We start from the raw sequence: 14,806 nt of genomic DNA on the forward strand, positions 1-14,806 counted from the left end.
TGTTGACACGGCTTCTATTTTTTGTACACATAGGACAGTGACTGCTCCTTGTGATTTGGCTTGCATGATTAGCTTAGCAAGGTTATAGAGAGCAAAGCCGCCAAAGTCCAATTACAAATATGTACTGGAATCCTAGGGCCAAGCAAGTCTTGCCGGAACCATGCAAGCCGCACCCAGGCCTAGATGGGCCACTTCTGGGGGGTGTGAGGCACACACTCAGCAGTGGCTAGCTACAAACACCGCGCTCACGACTAATTACTGCATAACTGAGTTTTCCCTACTATTCCCTGCTGCATAAGCTCTTATCGGCTTCCTCTCAGAATGCCGATGCAGGCTTCTTACCTCTTAAGACAACTAGATGAAGCCAAATCCTAGACTCTTTAATATATTGTGCATCCAGCTAATGGGGAACGATGCAGGGAGAGAGAAAGCGGTGGTGCCAGGCAGAAGCAGAACGGTGGAGGTGCCAGCCACCCGCATCACCTACCTCTCAGTGCTCACCGCTCCTCTCTTGCAGGACACTTTCAACTGTTACAGCCCCCCACCCCCAATGCACTGCGTCCTATGGTGCTGGGGTGTGCTTACCTCCCCCGGTCGTGTCCTCTGCTATGTCTCCGTAGGGGAGGTAGAGGCGCACGCTAGGAGGATGAGGGTAAGGGCCTAACAGGGCCACTAGCCGCACAGGAGCTCCCACCGTAACCTGCTGTGCAGAGCCCTCCGAAGGGCTATGGCCGCATCTACAGTTTCTCCAGCATCCTCCGATTACCGGCTCGCTCTTCTAGCTTATCTGACTTGCTCCCCTGCTCTCGCTCACTATGCTATGCCTCCAAACACAGACTGCAGCTGCTCCGTGATCAACAACATTCAGAGAAGATGGATCTACCCTATTATTCAGAGTGATTTGATCATGCCATGTGAGCCAGTAGACCTTCCATCCAATTATTTTAATGCTGTGCATTCCAGCAGAAGTGGACATGGGTCAAAGTGCATTTGTGCAGTCGGGCAATATAGTGAAGTAAAAACAAGCAGGATTTACCACAATTGTTTTGAGGCCCACTCTTACTCCAAATAAATCCATTTTTATCATTATGTCCCTCAGCTGTGACAGCGGATCCTTAATATATAGATATATATCATCCACGGAGAGAGAAATCATGCAGCAAAGTCCTGCAATATCCAGTTCATTGTCCATCCCAAATACTTTAAAGTAGCTGTTCGATGGCCAAAACAAAATAAAGGTTTCTTATTTACCAAGGACTTTTGGTAATGCACATCTCATATCTTTTCAAGTTGTCAAGGGAAGACTGACTGTCATCAGACTGCTGTTATCCCCTTTGCCTTCTTCACTGGGGTCTTTCTGACCTCATTACATAATGTAGCATGGGTGACTCAATATTGATTATTTCATAGTATTTTTTTTTATTTATTTTTTTACACAAACCGCATCCAAGGAAGAAAAGGTGGAAACATCTGGACTCCCCTGACCAGTCATGGGGTCTGAAAGAGCTTAACCTTCCCTGCAGGTTATCAGTGCTAATGTTATATATCATATCTAGATGTCCATTCAGAAGGTAGCAGAGAAAAGGCCAAAAGAGGATTTACTCCATCCATCCCCACCGATGAACGAGATGTCTAGACGAGCTGAAGGAAGAAGGTAGCTGTGATTACCCTGATTTCAGGGGTGGAGTTCTCCCCATCTTAAGCTGCAAAGGTCCAACACCACAAATATGTAACACAGAGAGCACGGAAGATCCTAAATCTGCCTTGAAAGGACTGCATTTTATTTATTTTTTACAGGTAAAGCATACATTCATAATACTATACCATGTGCAAGACTTTCTTGTGCAAAGAGAACATCTACCCACAGAAATTGGCCGGTGGTGGGCTTCTAATAAAAGCCTATCCTAACTACCCGTCATTTGAAGGTCGTCTAAATTCAATCAGAGCGAAGATGATGGAACAACCTCTGGCACTGCTCTGCTCTTACCTCACCATCTTACATTAACACCTGAAAACGTATTTGTACGAAATAGCTTTAAAGAACAGTGGGCTTAACACCTGCAATCACCAGGCAGGGGGTCACACCACATGACCTGGACTATAGTATCAAGCTATACACATTTGTTACCTCTGCTTCTGCCCCTAGGTTTTCTGATCGTGACATCTACTCATAGCCTCCACACTCCATTTAAACCACCAGCTACAATACCTTCTCCTTCCACAAAAGCCCACATGTACACCTCTCAAACCTTAAAGTTATCTAATCCAACAAGCTATCCTCCATGTCCCCCTCAAGCTAAGACCAGACTACCTAAAACACACTCTCACTCGTATTACATATGCCTTCGCTGCTCCTCATAAACTAGACCACTCCCCCTCCAAGCACCTTGAAATCAAGAGAAAAGAAATGCAACTATTGAGATGCTTACTCTTCAATGCAAGGTCCATGAACAAAAACTATTTCTATATATTTGCTGTACTCTCAGGAGCCACACCAGACCTCATCCTCATTACAGTATCATGGCTCAACGAAGAGTCACCCCGCATCCCACCCGATTTTGGCATCACCAACAAAAATCATATTGGCAAATCTGAAGGAGGACAGGGCCATTCAAACTCTTCTAGAGAACAAACGCCGCAGAGGGCTCTAGGAAGGGCAGAGTCCACGGACGTTTGAGCACATGGTCCTCATAGGACAGAGAGAACATGTACACAGAGAACCCAAAAGAGGAGGGGCACATGGAGGTACCAAAAGAGCAAAGGATCCACAGAGGGGCCTAGAGAGAGAAGTGGGCGGTAGAGAGAAGAGGCCTCACAAAGGGGCCTAGAGGGGGCTCAAGTTTAGGAGCTGGAGAAGCCAGGCTTGCAGGGACCCAAGGAAAGTTCGAGTGAGGAGAGAAAACCGGCACCTCGAGAAAAACAGCAGCAAACAGTCCAGTAGCTCCTGAGACTCGAGAACTCTGCAGGCCCCAAAAGGGGCAAACGCCACAGATCTCCAGCGGCCTCGAGACTGCACTAGAGTGCGACTAAATCGCGGCCTGTACACCTTCCAGAGTCAGACCAGCCCTCCGGAAAATATTCCAACTTGCCGTAGTACAGCCAGTCTCTATGTGAAGTTAAAATATAACCAACGGGAGCAGGAAAGTATTGTGTAAGAACCAGGCTGAATTTTACAGCGATAACGGCCTCCAAGTTAGGGAAGCGGCCGCAGCAGCTGTTCCCCCCCACAGAGCCCCCGACGCCCACCCTGACCGGATCTTCATGTAACACAAAACCTCGGCGCCCACGGGCCACCGCACACAGAAAGAAAAGAGGCGGCGGCGGGCAGCAGGTGGGTGTCAACCGGAGTGGGAAAGCACGGAGCTGGACCGCGGAGCGGCTCCTGAACAGGGCGCCCCGGAGAACGCGCATCAAGGGGGACCAGAGAGATGGGGCGAAAGCGGGAAGACCCGACAGAATGGGGCGCTGAGCGAAGGGGCGTAGAAACGGCGGGGAAAGCAGGGTAGCAAGAGAAAGGGCGGGCTGGGGCAGAATGAGCACTGATCTGCGCTGGAGAGAGGGGCCCGAAGAGTGGAGGGGTACAGCGGAGGTGGTGGGGGCAGAGAGAGTGGGGGCAGAGAGAATGGGGTCACGGCGGCCCCAGAGAGGGCCTTCGGCCGCGAGAAGGGTGGAGCACAGGCCCCGCGAGGAGAGGCGCGGCCACCGGGGAATGGTACCGTCCGTATCGGGGTCAGCAGAGGTGTGCCGGATAGGGTCTCTGCGGCGACACAAAACAGGCACAGGATGGGGACATGGAGAACGCTACTGGCCACACACCTACAGGATGGTGCACAAAATAACTTGAGCTGGTACTGGGAAACGTACCTAACAGAGGGTACATGCAGGCGCAAGACGCAGAACAGACACCAAAGAGGTCGGGCGAAGAGAACTGGCAGAGAGTGGGCACCAGATAGCACTGTGAAGAGGGGCCAGCACAGGCGAGGGAGGGTGCCGGGTGTATACAACGGTCTCCAGATAGCCTCGGAGAAGCACATAAAGCACTGGACGGTGCCACTCAGAGTGGGCACCGGGTGACCACCTGGCACTGAGGCAAATTCTGGAAAGTGACTCTAAAAATTCAGGACTAAGGGTAAAAATTCAGGACAAAAAGACAATTTTACGGACACATTAGAATAGGTCAAGTGAGCGTAAATTCAATAATGTGAAAGTGAAAAAACAGACAGCTGATACAAGTAAAACTCAAAATAGGCTTATGGTATTTGACTTCTATAATGCATATCAGTACTTGGAAAAAAAAATGTGCATGTAAGTCGACTTATTTAAATAATAAATAGCAAACTATATTTGACAGCTGGCATAAGGTACAGTTGTCAGATACTACCCCTCTAATGTGAATGATAATACTCGAAGTGCACATTTGAAAAGCACAATTGCTACTTTCTTGATGCTATGCTCTCCAAATTACTCCCACTTTATGTCCAAATGTCACTTTTGCAGAACCCTAAAACATTTCATGAATTAATTGTACGAGTATGTTTTTGTTGAAAATGTTCCCTAAGCCTGTCAGTCATCTCTAACTTTCATAAACAACTTTACCATATCAATGGAGACTTTACACACAATGGAGAGGTCACAACCGTAGTAAGTCATTGTCAGCATAATTTCTAATGTTTTCATAACTGTTTGACATCCGGGCACAGATGGGGAGTTTTGCCTTTTCAGAATGGATTCTGTATCTTCAGTCTATTCACAAGCATGCAGGTGCTCTAGTGACGGTGCCTTAAAATTAATCCTCTTCTCAACTGGCAGCCAGTCCATGTCATGCCCAATAGGTGACACATGCACTCTCCTCACGATGCAGACTTCTGCCCTTGGTGCCGAATTCTGAATGCCACACTTTGGCAAACTCTGGCAGTGCGCTGGTGGTGCTTGTGGAGGGATGGCAGGAGCTGGGTCGTCTGTACCGCTTGCCCATTGGTCTGGCCAGAGAAGGTCTAGGTTGAGGCCTAGATCCAGTCATCACTGCATAGGTTGATTGGCTCTTTGGAAGAACAAAGCCCCAACAAGTGCCATGCATCCCAGAAACAGAGGTCATCAATTGGCCAAAGTCAGTCTAGGAAGCCACTAATAAACAACTAGTGTGCATGTAGAAGTTTGTTGGGTAGAGAGCATAGTGTATTGAGTGCACTACGATTTGCTGGCCGACACATAAGTAAATCCAAAGCCAGAATACAAACTGTGGACTCCGTCGATGATGGCTTTCACTTCCCCTTTGCTAATTTGAGTTTTTCTAAAGTATTTACTAGCCGTTAAATGCAAATAGGGTCTTAGCTAAAGTCTACCTTCCTACTTGATACAGCTGAAATATTGCAGAGCCGGGAATAAGAGCATGTCACAAGAAAGAGAAGTGAGCCTATTCCGGTTGTGTCTCATTAGGTAAACAACTCATTTAATTATTTAACCATGTGGTAGCATTGTAGTTTTACCTTACCACTGTCACATGTTCACTTGGGTTGTATCACAGAAAGCCTAAAGTACATGTTTGTGAGCTGAATGAAGGCCTTCAAGGATTTTAAACTACTTTGGGTACATTTCCTATAGGTATCAGCAGATTGTTTAAATCAAAGTCCAAGCCAGAAGCCCTCAACCTGAGTCTGCTACAGCAAGCTGCAACTCATGTAATACCACGGTTCACAGAAGGGTTATAAATATATTCACAATATATTGATGAACAATATATTATTATATTGTTCAGCATGTTTACAGTATTCATGCAGAATCTGTTCACATCTATTCAGTCATCCATCTATCCATCCATGCATCCACCAGGATCCATCCATCCACCCAGATCTATCCAAGCACCCATCAATCCATCCTTCTGTATATCCATCCATGCACCCACTAAAATCCATGTGCCAACCCACCTCAGTCCATCCAACTATCCACCCACTAAGATCCTTCAATTTACAGATTCATCCTTTCAAACACCCATCAAGCCATCCATCCAAACATGCATCGCCCATCTATCAATCCATCCCATGCTCTCGGCAATATCCATCCATCCACCCTGCTCTATCATCCCATCTATGCACTCTCAAGATGCATCCAAGCAACTATCAGTCCATCCATCCAAGCACCCTTTATCCATTTATTCTGTGATCTTTCCATCCATCCTTGTACCCAGCAAACTCCATACATCCACCCCCAAAAGATCCACCCACCCAGATCTAGCCATCCAAACAAGCACCCATTCATCCATCCTTCCGTATAGCCATCCAGGCATCCAACAGGATTCACCCATCTATCCATCCAGCTATCCAACCACAAAGATCCATCCATTTACACGATTCCATCCATCTGACCACTCATACATACATCCGTCTGTCCATCGAAACACCCATCGTTCATCCATCTATCCATCCATGCAGCCGGCAGGATCCATCTACTAAACCCAGATCCATCCACCCTGATCTGTCCCTCATTTAAGCATCCACCCATTCATCCATTCTTCCATCTATCTTTGCACCCATCAAGTGCCAACCATCCATTCATTGATCCACATACCCATAAAGATTCTTCTGTTTACCCATATTCATTCAGCCATCCATCCATCCATGCATGCATGCACCTGTCCCATCCAATCATCTATCCATCTATCTAAGCATCCGTGGAGGCACCAAAGTCCATCCATTCATCTACCTACACATCCATTAATCAAGATCCATTGACAAATCCATGCTCCCAGCCAATGCAGCCATCTATTCAGCCATCCTCCCATTTACACATTCTCCATTCCTGCCCAAACTCCCCATCTATTCATCAATTCATCCACCTGCTTATCTGTCCCTCTATTCATCCATCCATCAATCCAACATCTACCCACCTCAAACAATAGTAATTGAAGCATCAAGATGCTCAAGTCAAATGAAAATCTATGTAAGTTAAAATCGCAGTGCCATATTATGATAGGAAAATAGTAAAAAATAAAATTAAAATAAAAAAATTGCAAAACCATAATTAAAGCCCAAAAGGCAGGACAAGCCACAAGCTAGAGCTTTTCAAATGCCTTACAATGTTACTGTGTTCTGTTAATATATTTCTCTGTTCCATTCAGTGGTCATTGACCTTTGACATTGCACTGATAGCCAGTTCCGATGCCTGCATCATGTAACTGTCAGCTGCATGATGAACCTCAAAGCTGTGAAAAGTAACAGTATCGAAATTACGGACAAATGCTGTCCGTTATCAGATCAATAATGGACATCAGGCTGAAATTACGGACCGCCCGTGTAATTTACGAAAAGGTGGTCACCCTAAATGGGCACTTTAGAGAGGAGAGGGAGGCCGGAGAAATGGGCGGACAGAGGCAGGGAGGAGAGGGCAACCAAGGGGCTTCGGGGAAGGTAGTCACACTCAGAGAAGTTTTAAGTCACGGGCAAAGTGGTCTCTGGCCCAGGGACCCAGCCTTTCAGGGGCCCCTGATAGAGCCAGCTCCGTCTGCAGTCTTCCTCTGATGACCCTGAATAGTTCTTAAATAGATTGCTGTAAATAGCGTTTTCTTTTTAATTTATGTTTAATGTGGATAATGTGTGAGAGTCTATTACAGACATTTTGCAGACATATGCCGTGTTTATGTTTCATGCAACATCCACAGAAAAAGTTTATTTTCGATCCAAACAGGACCTCACGTGTGAGAAACTGGAGGGTGTCAGTGATTATTTGCAGAAATATTAGCGAGCTGCCGCTATATTGCAATATTGAGCACACACATCACTGTCCCTGCATGTGAGATGTAAACACATTTAGAATTTTGACCAGTGCACCTGTGTACTGTCAGTGACCTGGCCAAACAGGGCATGAAAGAGCTGACAAATATACAAGTAATTCATTGTCTGATATGATGGATTCTCCTACAGTTACAAATAGGAATGTTCTTGGATAAACTTACCTTGGATCCGATGGTTTGTTTTGGTTTTATATATTTGTTACATTGGGTCGAGGGTCCAAATATGGAGTACTTTGTTTAATAGGTTGGCCTTTCAACGTTGTTGAAAGATTTGCCAATATGGGAGGTATTTTGTAATATAATTGTTATATGTCTATTAAAGGATTTTTTATGATTACTTGCCACATACTAGTTGTATGATTTATTCAATGTGTGTCTACGTTGTACAATTGAAAATCTGTTTACTAAATTGACTGTAGATCCTTTGAATCCATCATATCAGACAATGAATTACTTGTATATTTGTGTGCTCCACATAATGCTTTTTATATAATTGTATTTCCTGGTGTAGGTTCTTCCTATCCCAGTGTACATATTTGGCAACAGATATGTTTATTTGTGTATGAGCACCCTTAGTATATCCATGATAAACTACAGGAAGATGCGGCCACTATAAGGGTCATTGTTGCCATATTTATGTTGTTTACATGAAAGAGCTGAAACGGGATCGTAAATTCAGAGTTGTTCCAACAGAGGCCCCCAAAATACGTTTGGCCCAGGTCACCCAAAATCCTTAAGATATCCCTGGCCATGCTGAAAACACCATGGACCTACCAGCAGGAGCACAGGGCATAGTAATTAATGACTGGGCTGAACTAATGGGCAAAGATCGACATAATCACAAAATAAGCAGGTATGATTTACCCAACTACTCGACTCACTTGTGTAAGCTGCAGTTCATTCTCTGTGAGCGAATTCTGTTTATGTTCTAGACAGATTCGTTTGCCCCTTTTGTACATTTTTCTTACAGCATCACTGTAGCCTTTTAACACTGTCATTGCAAAGCTGCTAGAACAAAAATCCTCTGTGTGGCTCAGTGAAACTGAACTGCTCTTGTACAGTTCTTGGACAGTCCTGGGATTATCCTCGATGAGCTGCCAGTCGTGCGAGTCCACTGGAGGTGCTCCCTAGCTTTTGAGTTTTGTCTACATCAGTGGTGGTCTAGATTGTTTTAGAACACCCAAAGAGTAATGTTAAACCATCCTCAACGAGAGGGACTGAGGCCCTTGTACCGAAGCTATTTAGTGACCAGCAAGCGTGGCAGCAAGCTTCTACAGCAGGGGCACGGGCGTTCATTTCCTGGGCCCTTTAGTGAACCTGTCCCCAGTGACAGGCGCATTCTGCTCTCTGTTGTGTTTACAGTCTGGTGTGGCTTATGAACACACCTTTGTGTGCTGCATACACTGGTAATGCCCATCTCAGACCACCACAGTCCCCCCCGCTCCACGAACCCTGGTGCGTGGCACTGGTGTTGAGCCCATTCCCTTTGTGTCAGTGTGTCTCTTCCCCATGCGGGGGTGAATCTCCCCAACACTTTTATTTTGGGAGCTGTCGCCATGTTTCTCGGCAAAGTGCGCAGAAGCATGCCTTGAGACTCGGGCAAATACAGGTAACAAGTGGAGCAGGCAGAACTGATCTGACTGGTAACACGGGGTCGGGAATTCGTCCAGCAACAAGACACTCCTCAAGTTCTGGCTTTAGCATCGCACCCGGGCCACTGAAGGGGTTTTTGTACTGGGCCTCCTACCCTGTACAGGGCTTGTTGTCCTTGCATCGAGGGCGCCCACTCCCACCCCCCCGCGCTGCTGTGACAGTCCTCAGTTATTCCAGGGTTGCCCTGTGCCTCCGACTGAACTCCCACAGTGAGAGCTAAATATCCACGAGGTACTGACTGCTGCAGCGCCGGGCCCTGCCCTCCACGGCCCTCCCAGCCTCTCCTCTTCCAGACCCAACGCTTAAATTGGCGGCTTCTGTGAGGAGAAGCCAGAGCTGACGAAGCCGTGAGAGAGTCCCTGGCGGGGAGGCTCCGAGCGGACAATCAACTGACCGGGCGGAGGACAGCCGAGAGCAACCGCGCGTCTGGCAAATACAGGGAAGGTAGGAGTAAGTGAGGGGGGGGGGGGGGCACCGAAGGGGGTGTAAACAGATGAGGTAACGAGAGACAAGTACTTCAGGAAGAAGGGCGAGGGTCAGGCGGCAGAGAGAGGAGCAGCCCAAAAAGGGGCTGAAGGAGGGAGCGAGCACGGCGTGTTAAAAGAAAAAAAGACGGGAGCGTACAAGAGAGGAAAGGGTAATACGGGGCCGGAGGGCGGGGGGGAAGGTCGGCGATGGCGGAAGAGAGTCCACAACACGGGAGAGTTGTGTGAGTGGAAGAAGGGCCGACAGCAGGGAGTGAGGCGAAGTGTTGCGGAACGGAAGAGAGGGGGAGCGGAGAAGGGGCAGAGAGCGAGGAAAAAACGGAAAGTGGAGAAAACAGAATAAAATGAGCAGTGTGGTGAAAAGATAACGGGGGAGAGCGCGCGAGGAAGCCTTAGGAACGAAAGCGCTTGTAAATTTTAGGTTAAAGTTGCGTTTGGAAAGGCTGCTCGCCTCTAAGCAGATGAGTTCCTGCACCGCGAGACTGCGGGGAGGAGTAACACGCAGGGGTACTCCTGTAAAGTGGGGCGGAGCAGGTACTTGCAGAGTAGCATTCTCACACAGGGAGCATCACTTTACAGCAAGGCTGGGCGCGGGGCGCACAATATCACCTGGAGCGGCCTCGCCGCAGAGTATCCTCTCCCACGGGGTGCATAGGTATTCCCGGTCAGTGAGCGGTGGGGGCAGGGGGTTACTAGAGCACCCTCTCACGGCCAGGAGTACACACAGGAGTCTTCCTGTGCAGCCGGGAGAGGGAGTACTCCGGCGTACTGTTTCAAGTGAGGGGTACACCCAAAAAATTCCAGGAGAGTGAGGGGCGGAGTGGGGGTGGGGGGGGGGGGGGTAACTAGAGCACCCTCTCACGGTGAAGGGTACACACAGGAGTCTTCCTGTGCAGCGGGGGGAGTAAGGAATACTCCAGAGAATTGTTTAAAAAATCCGGGTACACGTGAGTATTCTAGCAAAGTACGTGGCGGGTGGGTTACTGGAGCACCATCTCGTGGCAAGGCAGAAGCCGGAACATGTACCCCCACCCCCCCCCAAACTCACTCTCATTCTCGCCTCGAATGCCATCAGGTGAGTGACGTGAGTAAGCCCTACCTACTGTGAATGAGGTTCCTTCACGCCACCTTCCACCCATGTACCCCTCCATCCTTTATAGCTTTGTCCATCTATCCGCCTCATCATGCTTCCACCTATCCTCCCTTCACCATTCTGACTATCCCACCTTCCATCCATCCTTCTATCCTTCCACTCACAATTCCAGCCGTTCACGCATCCTTTTCCCATTCATACATCCCTTTTTCAACCACACAATTTCAGTCTCCTTTCGTCACTTCACCCTCTCATCCAAACGTCCATTCATCCACACATTAATCCAGCCTTTCGTCATACAGCAACTCTTTCTTCCACCCAATCACTTAATGCTGTTTTGCATTTCCTCCATCAGTCCTTTCACCCTTGCATTAATCTTTTCCTGCGCAGTGTACTGCGGAGCATAGTTACAAACTAAGCGATACAAAACAGGAGTATTCCTGCAAGTGAAGTGTTTTACTGCAAAGTATCCTTCCGCTGTGAGGGGGCACATAAGATTATTATTCGTGCACGATGGGGCGGGGGCTAGAGTAGTGAAGAGTGTAGGCAGCACAAATATCGAATGAACTAAAAACGGTTAGTTTTTTTCATATTCAAAGCCAACATATTTTAATCGTTTAATCAATCAATCATAGCATTTATAAAGCAAAGCGAAAGAAGCCGGATCAGCGCCGTTTCTTTCAGCAATTATAAAGATCAAGGATTGTCCCCCGGTAGCTGGCAGGACGTGGACGTCTTCAGACTCCGGCTTCTGAATGTCAACGCCACCAGTGCGAGCAGCTCCTCACCTCAGAGTGCACGTGCCCTGTCATCCGCAGGGACAACAACGGGGCACCTGGTGACGCGCAGCGCACCACTAGCAGAGCCACAGGCACCTATGGCATTTACTGGCTCATTAGAGGCGCAAGTGCCTCCGGGAGGCTGCCAGCCTATTACGAGCGAAGGAATATTTGTTATGAGGACTGCCAAATCAGAGGCAGAAACAAAAATAGGGGTATCTTGCACTGCTAGCCGAGACCAGGCAGGAATGCATGCCTGTGTGAAGTCTGATAGCTCATCACAAGCAGAGGTACAAACAAAAGTAGGAAAATCAGAGGGCTGCACGTTCACCATAGGCGGAAAGAACTGCTGGCTTATCCCAAGAATGGGCCCACCACCGGCGCAAGCACAGGCCGGCTGAGCCGGGGGACCGCTTGCTCACTGCGCGCAAGCCAAGGCTCTTCTTAGGACTGCTCCCATCCTCAAAGAGGCCCTATAAGATCTGGCAGCTCACCACCGCTACAAGCACCGGCCCCTGTGAGGCGAGAGCTCGCCACAAGCCCAAGTACATCTACGTCTCTGCCCATTTCTTTGATGCGTACCACGATATCGTTGGCTAACTTCACCTGACGGGCCTGGACTCTCGTTCATAGGGCGCTGCCTCCCACCACACCCAGACGGGCCTTCCTTACCCAAGGGCGTCGGCTTGTGGTCTCTGCTTCTGTTCACACCCTCTCATCAGTCTCGGATTATAGTCTGCAGCTGCTTTCTGTGTGTTTTCGACAGACAAGGTATAAATTCTACTAGGCTGTAAGTGCAAACGAAAGGCCGCAGACATGCATCCTGGCAGGTCTCGACGACAGTGTCACCTTTACTTACGGCACACCCTGAAACACCGTTACTGAGGTCTCATATTCCTTAGAGTGAATCCTTCCTTTCTCTAATAAAAGGTCATGCCTACTGTTTGAATGAACCCTTACACTGAGACCGTGAAACAACTGAATTGAGGAAGGCAGGGCAGACGTCGGTGCCAGGGACGCACAGAGGCAGGGATATGGACGTGCCCACCGGGTCACGGAGGGGCTGACATCGCAGATTGAAGGAAGAAGCCTGCCACACAAACATATACACACACACATCACACACTGGTGATCGCCGCTATGTATTTACGCTTAGGATAGGAGAAACTTTCCATCTAAAAGGCATTTCTGAGTTCTTAATACCTTTGGTTCCTTGAGTTAATTCACGGCAAGATTCGCGCAGAGCCGTCAAGCGAGGCTAGAAAACAAAAGGAGAACCCAAAAGCAACATTTCCTATTTTAACTCTTATACAATTATTTTTTTCCTTAATAAGGAAAAGATGTTGAGCACAATTACATTAAACCTGACACGGAATTAGAGCTTGACTCACGGAAGGGAAAGCCTTTGCTTGATTCGGTGTAAATCGATTCAGTTGCTTGATCAATCAACCTTTAAAAATTGCTCTGGTCTCTTATGAACAGATTACATTTCAGAACTATCGGAACCATTAATTCAGGGATCCTTTATAGATTTGCAAATCCAATTTGAACAAATAAAGGCACACCACTGGACTACGAAGCTTTTTCTCCTATCCACTGCTTATTCACTCAAATTTGTAGCGCTGTGATTGGCTGTCCAGCACCTAAAAAATTCTGTTGCCGCCACCATTACCCAATATGGTGCACTCACCACCAGGTTAGGAAAAATAAATACAAAGATGGCATAAAATGCTGTGGTGACCCTACCCTAACCACCAGGTCAATGTGAAGAGGAGATGAGCCCAAAGGGATCCTCCCAGCTTTTAATTTATTATTTAAGATTTGTGAATCCTAGACGGCCCGACACATTTACAGCTCCTCCTGCAAGTAACACCCTTAGGTTTCTTAGCATGCAGTGCTTCCTTTCCTCTGCACAATATTCTTATATGCCAGAGGTGTACGGAGACATTTTAGAATCAAAAAGCCAGACTACCTCTGTGATATGTGGTAAGGGTGGTCTATAGTACCAATGGAGTACAGCTTTCCGTGGAGATGTTCAATAGTTCCACAGACGATAATACACCATTCTGAAAAGATTACACAAGGGGAGGTGCTTCGATAAAACAGTAAATGAGGCTTGTGCGCCCAGCAAAGTAGGTAGGTAGCAGTTTATCATAGGCCAAGATGATATATTTGGACACTTTGTGAAGATGAGTCGTCGGGTGAGTCTGTGCCACACTAGCGAGGTTAAGTGCTGGAGTTTGTTACAGGCGTTGGAGCAGGGCAGCAGCAGCACACTGGGTACCAAAAAGGCCCAAGGTTTGATATTCACAAAAAAAGAAGAGAACTCCATGCTGACGTGATCATGGCCAGGAGAAAATTAAATGTATGGACATGGTTTGTTACTTCTTAATTCAAAGAAATAGACGGAACCAGACAAAAGAAGACTGGGTTATTAGAAATGAACCAGGGAAAACACAAGGCTGATACAGGTAGACGTTATTGCTATAGAGATAGTGTAGAATATAAAAAAAAAAATTGGAACAGAGTAACTATGCAGAACAGCGACCGAAACAGCAGGAGTTAGTTCCACGAGCCAAGAGAGAAGCCGAAGGCCAGGCTAATAAAGTAAGAGGAAAAAAAGGCAAAGACCATGGAAATCTCTGAGAAATGGGGCATCTGGAAACATAAGAAAGCGCCACAAGTCGGAGTGAGAAGCTTAACTTTTCAGCAAAGGTTCCCAAAGAGTAAAAGTTTAAATCAAAGAGCCTAGAATAAAATGACTCATGAAGAAGACCTGGCAAGCCCTGGACAATAAATAAAAACAATTACGAGTCTCCTGAACATACTCTGTCATACAATGCATTTATCATCGTCTGATGCCTCTATCATTGTACAACATAATTAATGGACAACCAATCTTAGAAAACACCAGTCTCAACCAGGGAACCAAGGCCACCAACTCCTAAGCTAGTTTAGAAATGCTATTCCTTGTCTGGGAATTAACTCAATGGAGGGTGGAGGAGACAGA

The 14,806-nt window shown here is 47.3% G+C and overlaps 1 protein-coding gene and 1 long non-coding RNA gene across 2 annotated transcripts in view; one reads left to right on the top strand and one right to left on the bottom strand.

Annotated features, from left to right (window-relative positions):
• The window catches only part of RECQL5 (RecQ like helicase 5), a 461,944-nt gene that overhangs the window by 215,926 nt on the left and 231,212 nt on the right, over positions 1-14,806 (bottom strand). The gene's annotated exons all lie outside the window — the stretch shown is intronic.
• LOC138246015 (uncharacterized) overlaps positions 9,324-14,806 on the top strand; it is a 56,540-nt gene continuing 51,057 nt past the window's right edge. Inside the window, exon 1 of the long non-coding RNA XR_011194207.1 lies at positions 9,324-9,883. This is a non-coding gene — a long non-coding RNA (uncharacterized lncRNA). The remainder of the gene's footprint in view (positions 9,884-14,806) is intronic.

Source organism: Pleurodeles waltl, chromosome 7 (assembly GCF_031143425.1).
Source record: "Pleurodeles waltl isolate 20211129_DDA chromosome 7, aPleWal1.hap1.20221129, whole genome shotgun sequence".
In the NCBI taxonomy this organism is placed as follows: Eukaryota; Metazoa; Chordata; class Amphibia; order Caudata; family Salamandridae; genus Pleurodeles; species Pleurodeles waltl.